The 13,172-nt window shown below is 37.6% G+C and overlaps 1 protein-coding gene across 1 annotated transcript in view; it reads left to right on the forward strand.

Annotated features, from left to right (window-relative positions):
* Positions 1-13,172, forward strand: part of MED27 (mediator complex subunit 27) — a 98,457-nt gene that overhangs the window by 14,074 nt on the left and 71,211 nt on the right. The gene's annotated exons all lie outside the window — the stretch shown is intronic.

The following is a 13,172-nucleotide window of genomic DNA, read 5'->3' on the forward strand; positions in this document are numbered from 1 at the left end:
CACATAGAAGCTAATAAAATTAAAGATAATGCATGTTAGGAGCTGTATATAATCAAAATGCCATTCAGACCACTGATTTGGGTAGTTTTATGGCATTGTACATTTGGCAAAACTGTGGCAATGGTTACATGTTCAGCAGTAGTTAATATAAAGCTTCAGATGTTGGGAAATTGTAGCCCGGAAGTCCATGGGGATTCTCGAAATTTCTAGCCTCTTGGGATCAATACATCCTGATTTTTATTTTCCTGAAAGAAAAGGATAATCCTGCCTTGCAGGGTGTTGTTGTTTTGCGGCTCAGATGCTTTGACTCTTGGAGAATGTGACAGAGTTTATAGAGCATACATCATTGTWGTTACTGATATGCTTTTGCATTTTTATGTAGATAAAGGTGTATTAAAAAGGATGGACAGTTGACCTCAAATGAGCTTTTTGTTGCAAAAAATTGTCTGTTAATAAACTAAAATTTTGTTTGATCAATTGAAGAAAATTGTTCTCATCAAAGAATTGTTAGTAATTCATTGGGATATTAATGAAGCAAGTATACATCTTGCAATAAGTGTGGTCCTATTATATCTGTCTGAGAGGAAAAATTACTTACTTTTGAAGGTGAACTTTGTTTCAGATTTGGCCAGGTATCTGGCCAAGCTTTTAAGATGCAAGATTTTTGTATATTAGACTACTTTTCTGCTTTGTGAAAGAACTCTGACTCTTCTTGTGGAGAAAGCTAAAAGCTAGCTTTGCAGTTGTAAAATGTTGCCTCTTGAGCAAAGGTCTTGATTTTTTTTTTTGTATTTTTATTTTTTTTATTTTATTCCTATATCTTGAGTCACCAGGGAGCAGAAATGTGGCAAAACAACATCCTGAATGTGGCAGTAGCAGTTGTAGCCTATATAACTTTATGACTGGCTGTCAGCCTAGTTCTGTAGTTAAACAWTTTTGGCCTTCAGAAGTTTGAGTGGTGCCACAGTGGGGCAGCTCGGGGGGACTTGGAGATGAGAGTATGAGCGCTGCACTCAAAGCTACTTGAATGAAAACTCCTTTTGTTGCTGTGATACAGCTTGTTGGTATAAGCTTGCATTAAAAAAAAAGGGGGGGGGGAAAAATAAAGTGAAAAATCCCAATGACTGGAGCTGAAGATGATCTGTTAGTATGTGTTATCATTTTCTCAGCTAAAACAAGATTAGCCCAGCACGTAGCGGCTTATTTTATCTAATTTTAAATGTCCTGAATATAAGGCTTTCACTTGTACAAGAAAAAAAAACATAGATAAAAATCTTTTAAGCACTGACTTAGGTTTCGTTTTAGTATAGTGAGGAAAAATATCTACTCTGATTTAGTWAAAGTAGATTTAATGAAAGTTGATCGATTCTATCAGGTGCTGGTCTTTTTACTTTTTTGATCTTATCACAGAAAGATCAGAAGTTTATGTATCTTGAGCAGCAGAATTTGTTGTGTTCTTTTGTAAGGTTTTTGGCTTAGTGTGAAGCATTCAGTCATGTTCTGCTTTTTCACTGAGTTTGCCGAGAACCTAAGTACTCCAGTTAAATGCCTAAAGCTAGACTGTGAATAATCTGAAAGCTGAAATCACTCATGACTGTACTTGCAGAGTTGTTAGATGTCTTAGGGAGTTAGTTAAAAAAGCCTTTCTTGGATTGTGCAGGTTTTTTTCTTTGCTCATGAATTGGCTTGTTCCCAGATAACTTTTCTTCAAAAGCAGATACGCTGACAAGCTGACAGAAATAAGTAACACACTTATTGGGTGGAATTAGTACATAACATCATATTATGAAAAGTAAAGAACATGTTGAAGAACTAAGAACATTTCCAAAGATGCCTTAGATTTGGTTGGAAAGCAGAGTATAACAGCTACATCTTAAAATATGAAATAAAAATACAATGGCCTTTGATATTCAGGCTTGTGGTTAAGAAGTTACATTCAAAACCAGCACCAGTCTTGATTAATTTGCCTGTTGGAGTTTTATTCTCTAAGCTTCTGTAATTGGCAGCATCATGATAAAATACGTGCTCTATGTAGTGTGTGAGATATTAGATGCAAAGGAATTGCAATTCAAAGTGACATTTTATAGTATATTCTAAAATATTTTTTTACTTATTATATGAAATTGCAATTCCTATGGAAATCAGTGGGGAAAATGTTCACTAATAGCCTTCTAGATTCTGTAAGCATGCCAAGAAGAGGGTGCAGTGTCTTCCCTGAAAACATTGCATGCTGATCTAGTGCTACATACTGAAAGAAGGGAATAAACGGTATGCATGTGCTGTTACCCACAGGTATTAGGTTAAAGTGAATTATTTTAATCTTTCCATGTCAGTAGCAATTTGGTATGTTTTCTTTATTGTTACATGCTGTTACTGCTAGAGAAAATGTGGAGATTGTGAAGTAGAGTAGAAAGAGTCTTCAGGTGTCTTTTAAACTGTTTTAAGCTGTCCGTGGTTTGAAAATATTCGAGAATCTGTGATATGAGTTGTTTGACATTTTTCCTGTTCCAAATGCTCGAAGGAATAAATCTACATAAAAAGCAATTTAGTTTTAAAAATGAGAGTCTTTGAGATAATGACTGAAATCTCAGAATGTTACTTTATTTCCCTGTTTCGGCTGACCACTACAATAAAACAACTGAATCAAATACATTCTTTTATGTAAAAAAATATATTTTTGGGGGGGTCTTGACAGCTTGTTTCCAGTTTTAGTCTAATTCAGTTTGAAACAGCTGTTCCTAATCTCTGCAAAACAGTTTTCTGATGGAAATCATGACATTCTCAACTACAGCAGTGTTACTGGGCTGTATCTTATTTCAGAAGTTGGCTTTTCTTTATGTTAAAAGAATTCTTCATTCAGTGAAAATATCACTTTTACAACAAATAAGTTGTATTTAAAAGAACAATAGTTTTTTTTTTCCTTAGCATTTCATTGAGCTTGGAAATGTTCTTCTTCCTACAAGACTACAAGATTAGGGAAAAAAAAAAAAAAAAGGAATGTTTCACTCTTAGTTAGATTTTTATTCTAATGTTCCTTGCCCTACCCATATGCTTTCTGTTGGGTTCTATTTAGAGTTTGCTCTGCAGTTGTCTCTGCACTGAGACTTAACAAGTTTTCTTGCTTGCCTTATGGTTCAGTTTTACTCTGGAGTTGAATCCTTTATTTTCAGAAATTTCAGTGTAACGTTTTCAGTTTGCTCAGTGCCCCCCCCCCTTTTTTTTTAATTTGGCTGCATTGCTTGGTTCATCTTCTGAAGCTCTTATAGGGATTTCATAGATTGCAGAACTGATCAAATCTGCAACTTCTTTTATGCATGGTAAGCAAAAGATAACCCGTCATGTCCAATTTCCTCATTCTTTTGGATGTGCTGGCATGTAATATGGAGTGAAATATTTGTTGCCAGTTTTCAGGCATTAAAACCATTGTGATGTTCTCCTAGCCTTAACAGGGAGACCAGAAGGAAATAGTATTTGTTAGTGACTTTCTGTGCCAAAGAATTTGCTGTCTAGTTGAGTGTGTGAACACAGATGGATGATGATATTGTGTGTGGATGTTTCAGGAGATTTGGGATAGGAAGGGTGAAGGTTTCACGAGTTGCAGTGTTGCCCACTTTTCATGGTGCTGGAGGGACTCTGGAGTTCTGCTTCTCTCCTCTGTCATTAGCTGGCTGGGTGACATTTCACAAGTTGCTTCACTGTGCGTGTCTGTGTTTCTCTGTCCATAAAATCATGCTTGTGCTGCATAAGTGCTCTGAGAAGTCTGAGAGAGACTGCTGCACAAGAGCAGGATCACTGGTGCTTGCTGATCTCGTTCCTGAGCCCACTATGGACAGAAGAGGCTTCAGTATGGTTGGACTATCTTCTTTAGGCACGTTTTATCAGTTGAAATAAAACCGAATGTAGAACATGACACAAAAGCTGTTGCCCTTTAGCACAGACTATGGTAGCCCAGCCCTTTTCTCTGTTGACTCTCAAGAAAAGTCAAGTAAGTCAGCTACGGTGCTGATGCCCTTCTTGCAGCTCTTTTTCATACTTCAGTGAAAATTCATAGTTGATTCTATTGGGCTGGATAACAGAAACATCTCCTGTGAAAACTATTATTAAAACAAGGCACCTTTGAATCATACTTTTACTTCTTTCTGGCAAAACCAGAGAAGTACATTTGGGATTGTGAACATTGTCTTTCTTAAAGACTTATAACAGGAAGGACAGTAGAGATGTATAAAGCACAAAAAACAAGTCTTTACGAAATGTAACTTCATCTTGTAGTCTGGAATTGAGCGTGTTGTTCCCCCTCGCCCACACGTACCTAGAAAATAAAACTGTCTTGAGTTATGGCTCTGGGGCTGATCATCACCTGAGATTGTGCTCTTGAGACAGAAAAAGCATTTATGTAGTAGCTGTGTTTCATTTTTTGACATGCCTTATGGAAATATCAAATGAGAAGCTGTCCTGGTTCATGGTTCTGCAGTATTATCTCCCCACAACCTGCCGATGGCTCTGATAAGTAATAGATAACTATACCACTAACAACTTTGGGGAGATAATAGTGTGTTTGAAGCAGAAATTGCTGTGTTGACATCTGTGCAATGGAGTGATTAAAATTGCCTAATGATAGTATAACTTGTAAAATAGAGTAACAGTAGAGGAGAAGACAGGTTCCAAAGCAGAGCACACCTTTTTCTTTTTTTAAAAATACCTACACTGGCTTTTCCTCCCACTTCTGTATAATATAATGAAAGGGTGTAAGTATTTTCCTGGTGTTTTTGGCAATGGTATCAATGGGCTTTTTTCTGAATAAAAAAAAAAAAAAAAGGAGCATGGAAAAGAGGAACCCTGCTGGGATTTTTAGCATAGGACAGTGTCAGAGATCAAGTGATTCGTCGGACAAATGCTTTAATAGTGCCTCCTCGCTCCTTAAGTTTTCATGTGTTAAAGGAGAATATAAAGAAAATGGTTTACTACTTAAAGAACTATTAAATGTTTCCACTTCCAAATTCAATGTTTTGCCTGGCAAATACTTTAGGAATGTTTATAACTTTCTTGATACATGTATTTCTTTTCTTCCCACAGTCTAGAGAACCTGACTTGGGGCTGCTTTAGGATTAAGTGAGATTACTAGCATCTTCTCTCCATCCCTCTTGTGTACCTTCTATGAATACATCCTAATAACTATTGATACTGCATTCATCCTGCAAGAAGCTAAGACCTTTAGTGTTTGCTGATGCTGCAGTTTTGATGCTGTGTTTTTCTTGCAAGTAAAATCAATTGAGACAAATCTTGGTAACTTTTCCAGCAAAATAAAGTGACTACACGAGGCAGATGTTGAACTTTTTTTTTTCTTTTTAATATCAGCATGCTCTTAGATCACACATACAAGGCTGTTCCAATACAATTGATTGGTTGATCCACTAGATTTAAAGGTTAAGTGTAATCACATTTCAGGAAGATTGAAGAAGGCATGAAAGTGCTACAGCACTTTCCTTAGCTGGATACCCTCTTCTAGTGTTCTTTGCTTTTCCTCCTGTATGTCTTAATTTACTCAGGTAATATAGATAAAGGGCACAACTCGATGTTTCCTCCAAGCCARTGCCTTTCTTCTGGAAGACCTGAAGTGGATGAATGGACTCCACTGCGCTCTACAGAAATGGAAGTAAAAAATCCTTTTTAGGCAAAGGCTGCAGCCTGGATGTTCTGCTAGAAGATCCATTCAGTTGGTAGCATTGGCRCATCCAAGAGGTGTCCGTTCAAAGTGCCGTGCTATAGAACAGATGGAAGCGAGAGACTGCACAACAGTTTTAATGGGCGGAGACTTTCGTTTGTGGGAAATCAAAAGAACATCTCATTAGTGGTGTTTTATGTGACAGCTTGGTACTGTGTAGTTGTCCATAGAGACCAAGGGGCTTTGTAATACTATGTTTTGTAAATGTGGTGTTTCAAAATCATGTTTCCATGTAATAAACGAGCATATTTGCATACAGATGTGAATAAATTTCTTGTTAACTTTTTGCATCAACCCAAATAAGACAACTGTTTTGCTGTAGCAGACGGCATCAACTAGAAAAGCAGCGACATAGAACATCCAGGTTTTTAGACACAATTARCTTTCCCTGCGATGTAGCGAAAGAAATCCTGCAATGGAAAAGGGGGTGGTGGAGTAAGGGAAGATTTAGCTTAGGTCAATAAAGAAAACCTGTTTCTGACTCCTGACTATTTTTCCTCATAACCATTTTGTTGCTATATTCATTTGGTAGGACTTTGTTCATAATAAGTTTTGCTTTTTCCCTTTATTAATAAACTTAMAGTTCTTCTGTGTGGACCTTTCAGGAGAACTGCAGGAGGGGAGGTATTTAAAACAATAAACTTTAATGGCATGGGAGCTGTTTTTGAAGTGAGGGAATGCTACACTACAAATGCTTTTATACTAATCTTTGAACAAATTTTAAAATGAACGTTTATGATTTTTTTTTGAATAATAGTATGTATTTGATGATGGTGTACCAATGGTTATACCATAATAGGCATTTCACTAGCTTACCAGTACACTGAATGATGACTATAAAAAAAGGTCTTATTAATGCTGTCACTTTCAAAAAAAAAAAAAAAAAAAAAAAAAAAAAAAAAAAGGTAGCTTGCAAAGTGTTGTAACTCCCAACTATAGAGAAATAAAAGGTATATAGCTTTTCACTAAGCATCCATGACCTGCTTTTAAAATCAACATTGACATGCAGCAATAGTTGCCGAATGTGCCTGAGTGGACTGATGAGACATTTATCATGCATTTATTTGAGTTTAGTTTTTGCTTTCTCACCACAGTATGAGGTTTGGGAAACTAATGTCTCGTATTCACTATGCTTGTGGTAAATATGAAAAGAATATTTTTTTAAAGTAATGGCCCACGCAAAGTTTAGTCTTGCGTGATCAGAGTGGTAGCAAATCCTTTGCGATTTTCCCAGGGACTGATGAAATCAAATGGTGCCTTGACTGACTGATTTTGCTTAAGTTTATTTTATAACCTTTGGCGTTGTCTATCTTCATTAAAAGGTTGCTTATTGAAACAATGAATCTTCTAAAGTGTACATAAAGTACTGGAAATACTCTTTTTGTATATGCAGTGCCATGTCATCCTGATCAATAGGTTAGAAAGACGTTTTTGTGGAGACTTCAAAGAAGTTAAAAGCAAGAATAACATTATATGTTCAGGAAGCTTCCAGGTTACCAGGAATTATCAGGTTGTAAAAGATTGTTTCTGTAAGGAGAGAAATCTGCAAGGCAACGTAACTCACCTTAGGATATTATAGCAGAGCRCTTACTCTTGCACCTTTTTCTCCTGTGGTTTTCCCTTCAAATCACAGGGCTCTAGCTTGCTTCCTTTCCTGAGTTTGGTAATCCTAATAGCAGATTGCTGTTTTGAATGAAAACAGTTTAAAATAGGATATGTTAGTTGCCAACAGAAAACACCCGTTAGAAAAAGGAAAGAAAAATCCCTTTTTTATTTAACCAAAGAGTATTTAACCAAAGTAGGTATTTAATCTATCTCAATCATTTGCATTCTTGGGAAGAACGCTACCAGCGGCAGCTGTCACGGCAGGCCAAATGCTGTGAATATATGTGCTGGCAATTACTTCGCAGGTTCTCTTTTAACTCTTGCTGCACAATGTGCTAATCTGGTTGAAGTGCAGAAGAGATGTATTTTGAAAGCATCTTCCTTAAGATGAAATCAATTAATTTCTTACTTGATTATTAATTTAATGATGTTGGGTATTAAGAGCAATAATAAACTTTCTGCTTTCATACTTGAACAAACTAAATGCAGATGCAGCCAGCTGTGTGTTYCAATTCTGCCTTCTTTCAGAACGCTATTTTATGCCTTTATCAATGTTCAGACAGTACGCTGTCATTGCACTTTGGAAATGTGCAATTATGACCAATTTATTCTGCTTTTAAAACTTTTTTTAACCTAGCAGTCTCCAATTGGCACCTTATTACTGTACGTGTGTATGTTTGTATAGTTGTCCACTCCAAACAGTTTTAACTTTTCTCATCTACAGCTGGACTTGTAGTGGAATCTGCTTTCCAGAAGTTGTTGCAGTCTCGTAGGAAAACTTTGGGAGTTTGGGCAACACTGTTATAGACAATGTTTGTTCTAGTGAAAGATCATGATCTCTGTTATTGAATTGTTGAACAACTATTCAGTTTTTCTCCTTTTATAAGAATTTGACTGATTGGCTTTATGGTAAATCACAGCCAGTCCCCRTTTGTTGCAGTTCTATCCTCTGACTTCAGTGGGAGTAAGTTCAAGGAACTAAACTGGCAAAAGACGTTTCTTGGTAGGACTGAGTTCGATTGAGTTCGATTCATTGAGTTTGGTTTCCCGATTAGGCTACCACTGGGTCGAGTGCCCACAGTCATGGGAGGAGTGATCCTTCAGGCAACAGTTCACTGGGTCTTTCAGCCTTACTGTAAAACTGCAAATCAGACTTTCAGTTCTCCCTGCCATATACCAGCACGAGCAGTCATCACCCAGTGAATTTTGATTAAAAAAAAAAAACTACAGCAATACATTTTTGTTTAGTTGGCTTAGTTACGTTGCTAAAACACAGATGATGTTGACATAATCTGGAGCTTGGTAGTGTCACCTCTCATGGTGTGTGTGGTAAGAAGGTGGTACCTTCTCTGTTGAATAATAACCTTACCCCTTAAACAATCTGTATGGGCTCCCCCCTCCCTTTTGTCATAGGAAAGTTGCAGAGGAGGAAGGCTCTTTTACTTGGCTCTAAACCTAGGTTTTCATCCTTACTGTGACTCCTTAGGGAGTATTTACATATTTGAAAAGGTTCCTGTGGCCAAAGAGATTATAGTGATTCAGGCTTTCTGAAAAGTTGCAGTTGGCTGGATTTTCAGAATATTTAAAGTCCTCGCATGACTGGCATATTATTTGGTCCCACTGGCCTCGGATTGTAAGAAGTTAAGAAAAGCRAAGTTAGTTTGAGCTCCTTACACGTTGCCATGAAGCCTTTCCCATGTTCTTCTTGTGTATGTGTATGCATGCATACCGCTCTGAGTCCGTTGCTTCTGATTATGTCCTTAAGGTCTGAAGCAGTACTTATGTTTGAAACCAGCCAGCCGCTTGTCTGCTCCGGAATGCAGTTGGAAACTTCCCTTGGCAAATGTTGTTTTTGTTCCACCCAATTAAATAAGTCTGCCAGAATGAAAAACAAAAAATAAAAAACCCACAGCTTGGTAATGCTGCCCAATTGCAGTCTGTGCCATCTCCATGGTTTTGAGCCTTCATTATGCAGCTTGTATTCATACACTTTTATTTAAAACAGAGCTAAAAGTAGAAATAGCTGACACTCAAAGCCATTCTGTGTGATGCAGAATTATTAGGAGAGGGGTGGGRTAAGGAGAGCAATGCTGCTCGTGCTGGGCAATTTAGGCATATTTATTTGCACAGAATTATGCAGGATGCTCTAAAAAGCCTAAACTGGATTATGCTTTATCAAGGAGTGAAAGTCTACTGAACTAATTAAGTTCCGTTTTACTACTTTTTTTTGCGTATCCTGAAGTGGTGGAATTCAGTTTGCTATGGCTGTTGCAACAGCCCCACAAACTATTGCTACTACGTTATTGCAACATCCTGGTGCCCATTGCTTTTCATGGAGCCATCTCCATATTGCAGAGCCATCTGTTTTGCTCACTGTCCAAGTATTAGGCTTAGTAGTATAAATTACCAGCTACTCCGTGGCTTTCAATTGTTCCTCTGTGCTTAGTGCACCAGAAGCAAGCCCTTAGCTCTTTCAGCACCATTTATGAGTTTTACTTGCTCTTTTACTTATTTATTTTTAAGTGCCTCAGGCAAAAACTAGTTGAGTGAATTGTCAGTTGTTCATGTTGCTGTGTTGTTGGCATGATAAGAAATAAGCGTTGGGAGGTATGTAGGGTAGAGTCCTCACTAACAAAAGGCTAGAGAAGTAAGAGAAGTGAGAAGTTTAAAATTCATGGTTTGGTTTTTTTATTAAAAACAGAACAAAACAAAAAACCCACAGTATTTTGTATAGTTTTTTTCCCTAGTCATCTTAAATGTATACTAGTTTGACTACAAGGTCTCATACAGATCTGTATGATCGTTGATGAAAGATCCTTTTAGACTGTATAAGTGTGTGCACTGCTGAAGAGTTTGGGATACTTTTGAAAAACTTAATACTGAATTCATCAGCTTGTGCCTGTTCCTAAACATAAGTGTACTAGAGCATGCTTGAAGACTAAAAGACGTGATTTATTTTTCTTGTACATACTGTGTGCTTTTATCTTCTCACTTCACTGTTCAGGCTAAGCTAACCTCTTCCAATGTTTTTCCAATGTTTTGCACTTACTATAGCCGCCGGTGAGCAGTGTTGTGAGCTTAGCTGCATGAGGTGTTTGCTCCTGAGCAGTTCAGTATTGTTAGGAGGGAGGGGGTTGGTTTGTTTTTTGAGGATGAAGAAAATAATGAGTACCCCCCCCCCAAATATAGTGAACAGCATTTTGTGGCTTTTCAGGAACAGCAAATTTTGGAGGACAGCAGACCGCTCTTTGATTTATTGGATGCATGGTGGTTTCCCKGGAACGCTTTGATTAGTTTAGCTCTGTTGCCTATGTAAATGGATGGCTACCAGCTCATGCTAAGGCGCTAGTTGAAGTTGTGGTACAATGTATCATTTGGGAAGGGAAGGCAGGGCAGTTCCTCCCAGTCAGCCAGATTTCTTCGTGTTTTCCAGCCCAGGATAGAAGGGTGGTTTTGATRATATACCGTAAAATGAATTGGAAAGCAAGGACAACACTTTCTCCTCTGTGTATTTCAAATACCATATCGGATACCTGAAATCAAGCTGAAGGGTCTAGCTGACCCTAGTTGAATCTCTGTAGCATCTGAAATCTCTCAAGGCACCATGGCTGTTTCAGTGAGCTTGTGAGATATGGAAGTGGGGAGTGTCGGACTGGGCAGTCTCCACCATGGCATGAGGTACCATGAGGACAGRTCCTGCCATCCCCTGTGGGATTGGTTCTGCTGGGGATTTTGATGAGGAGCCGAATTATGTGGCTTAGCTGGGAGAGGTTTAAGTGGTAATTGGGCTCTCGAAGAGCGCCTGTAAGACGGCTGATGCATGAGAATTCACACGTGCATCGATTTCTTTTGAAATCCAGAAAAACAAATCATTTAGGTTTTCCTGTGGTTTTAACTGTGTCCCACAGCAACTTAAAAATGGCTCAGTCTCAAAGTTAAAACTCTCCTGATAAGACCAGAGCAAAATTCTAGCTAAATAAAGAATTTGTAGTGTTTATTGTTTCCAAAAAGTAGCATTTCAAATTATATTGTGGCAATTACATGAGTATTCTAGGGCTTGCGTGGGTGGGGACATTTTGTGCTGAATACAGTGACAGCTGCAAGTCTAGGCTTCAGAAACTTGGGTTTGGCCCTGAGTATCATTCTCTTTCCCCTCTATTCCTATTTTGAATCCAGTAAAGAGAAGCATATGTTTGCTTGTATCAGATACAATGGTGTTACCTTGTGAAGGATGGCAAGGTCATGTGTTTATATGGCAAGAGGAAATCTCAAATAATGTTTGAGCTACCTTACACTTGCTTTTTTTCTGTAATGTATTAAAGATTTCCATGATATACGTGGTTAAATTTCCATTCATGTGGATATGCATGCACTGATGCTACATTGCTGCTCCAGAAATTGTTACTGTTGTATTATTAATACTGCAGATCATGCCAAGAAAGTGTCTTGCATTTAATACAGAACATAAGAAGCTTTGCCTACCCCATAAGAAAATCTCAAATTGGAACTGAAGATGCTATAAAAATTTAAAAGAGACAAGGTCAGCCTGAAAATTACATGCTTAAAAAAAACAGAAAATCATGCATTTTTAACAACAAATTTCCTTACCCGTATTAGTGCGTATACTAATGCCGTTTTGCTTATTACAGCTTAAAATGGTTTTAAGCGTTATTTTAATTGCTTTTACTACTTTGTGATCATTTATCCAGGTGCCCATTAATTTTGGATTTCCCATTTGAGATGTGTGAGAACTGATCAAAAGCATTTGAGTGCCTAAAATTCTTCTGTATGGTCAAACTAGTTCAATTTATTTTGCTTATAAAATTAAAAATAGTGGGTGTGTTGATTATTCTGTATTATCTTTACTAGGGGGGAGAAGAGAGTGAATTAAGTGCAGGAATACACATTTGCCTTGCTTGGAAGACTGGAAAGATGAGCATGTGTGCATCTTTTTTTTAATTATATACTATTGCTAAATTTTGAAGACAGAAGTAACTTGCATTAGGTGGGAGGCCAGACTAAATGTTCATAAAGGTTCTTTTGGACTGACTAATATTTCCTAGAAAAACGCGTAAAGGATGGAATTCAGCTGTCCAGGGTCTTAACTATGACATAACCCTTTTTTCCCCCATGGCATGTTCACCAACTACATGCTCTCAAAGTTGAGGACTCAAAATGAGAACRGCCTGTGTCCATGAGAACACGTGGTTCTCCAGAGCTTAGAGTTTAATTTGAAAGTTCTGAAACTCAGTTTTAACTTATTTTCAGCACAAAACTGGCAAATTGTGTTTCAATTCCAATTAATGCCTGATTGAGAAGAAGATGAGTGTACTGCTACCAACTATACCTTTATCTCAAGCAGTAGAAGTGGAGGTAAAGATTCAAACCTTGCTCATGACCCAGCATAAAGTCTCTTTGGACTGCAGTGAAGAATTGCTGAGCATCTGACTACAATTAATGCCTATAGGAGCTCTGCTCTAAATATAGTAAGTACTATAAAATATTTAGTGGTGTTAAAAATGTGAGCTTCCTCAGATCGACACCTAAGATGAGTGGAATAAGAATTCTGTAGATAAATTTAGTAATATTTGTAAAGAAGGAAGATAGAGAGTATCACAGAGGAAAAATCTGAGGTGATAAATGTGGGAATTGTTAAGTACTGTAAATAACGTTCTGCGCACGCAAATAGGTGCTGAATGTTCCAGCTATGTGATCCTGCCCCCTGGTAAGTCAAGGTTCACTGGAAAGAGTGTATGGCTTAAGTCTGAGTCCTCAGCACAAGGAGACTGATTTAACATTGCCTGGGAAATATGAATTCATGCATTTCCTACGTATCGAATGCTTG

This window comes from Rhea americana, unplaced genomic scaffold (genome assembly GCF_003343005.1).
Source record: "Rhea americana isolate MKP2758 unplaced genomic scaffold, rheAme1 scaffold_97, whole genome shotgun sequence".
Taxonomy (NCBI): Eukaryota; Metazoa; Chordata; class Aves; order Rheiformes; family Rheidae; genus Rhea; species Rhea americana.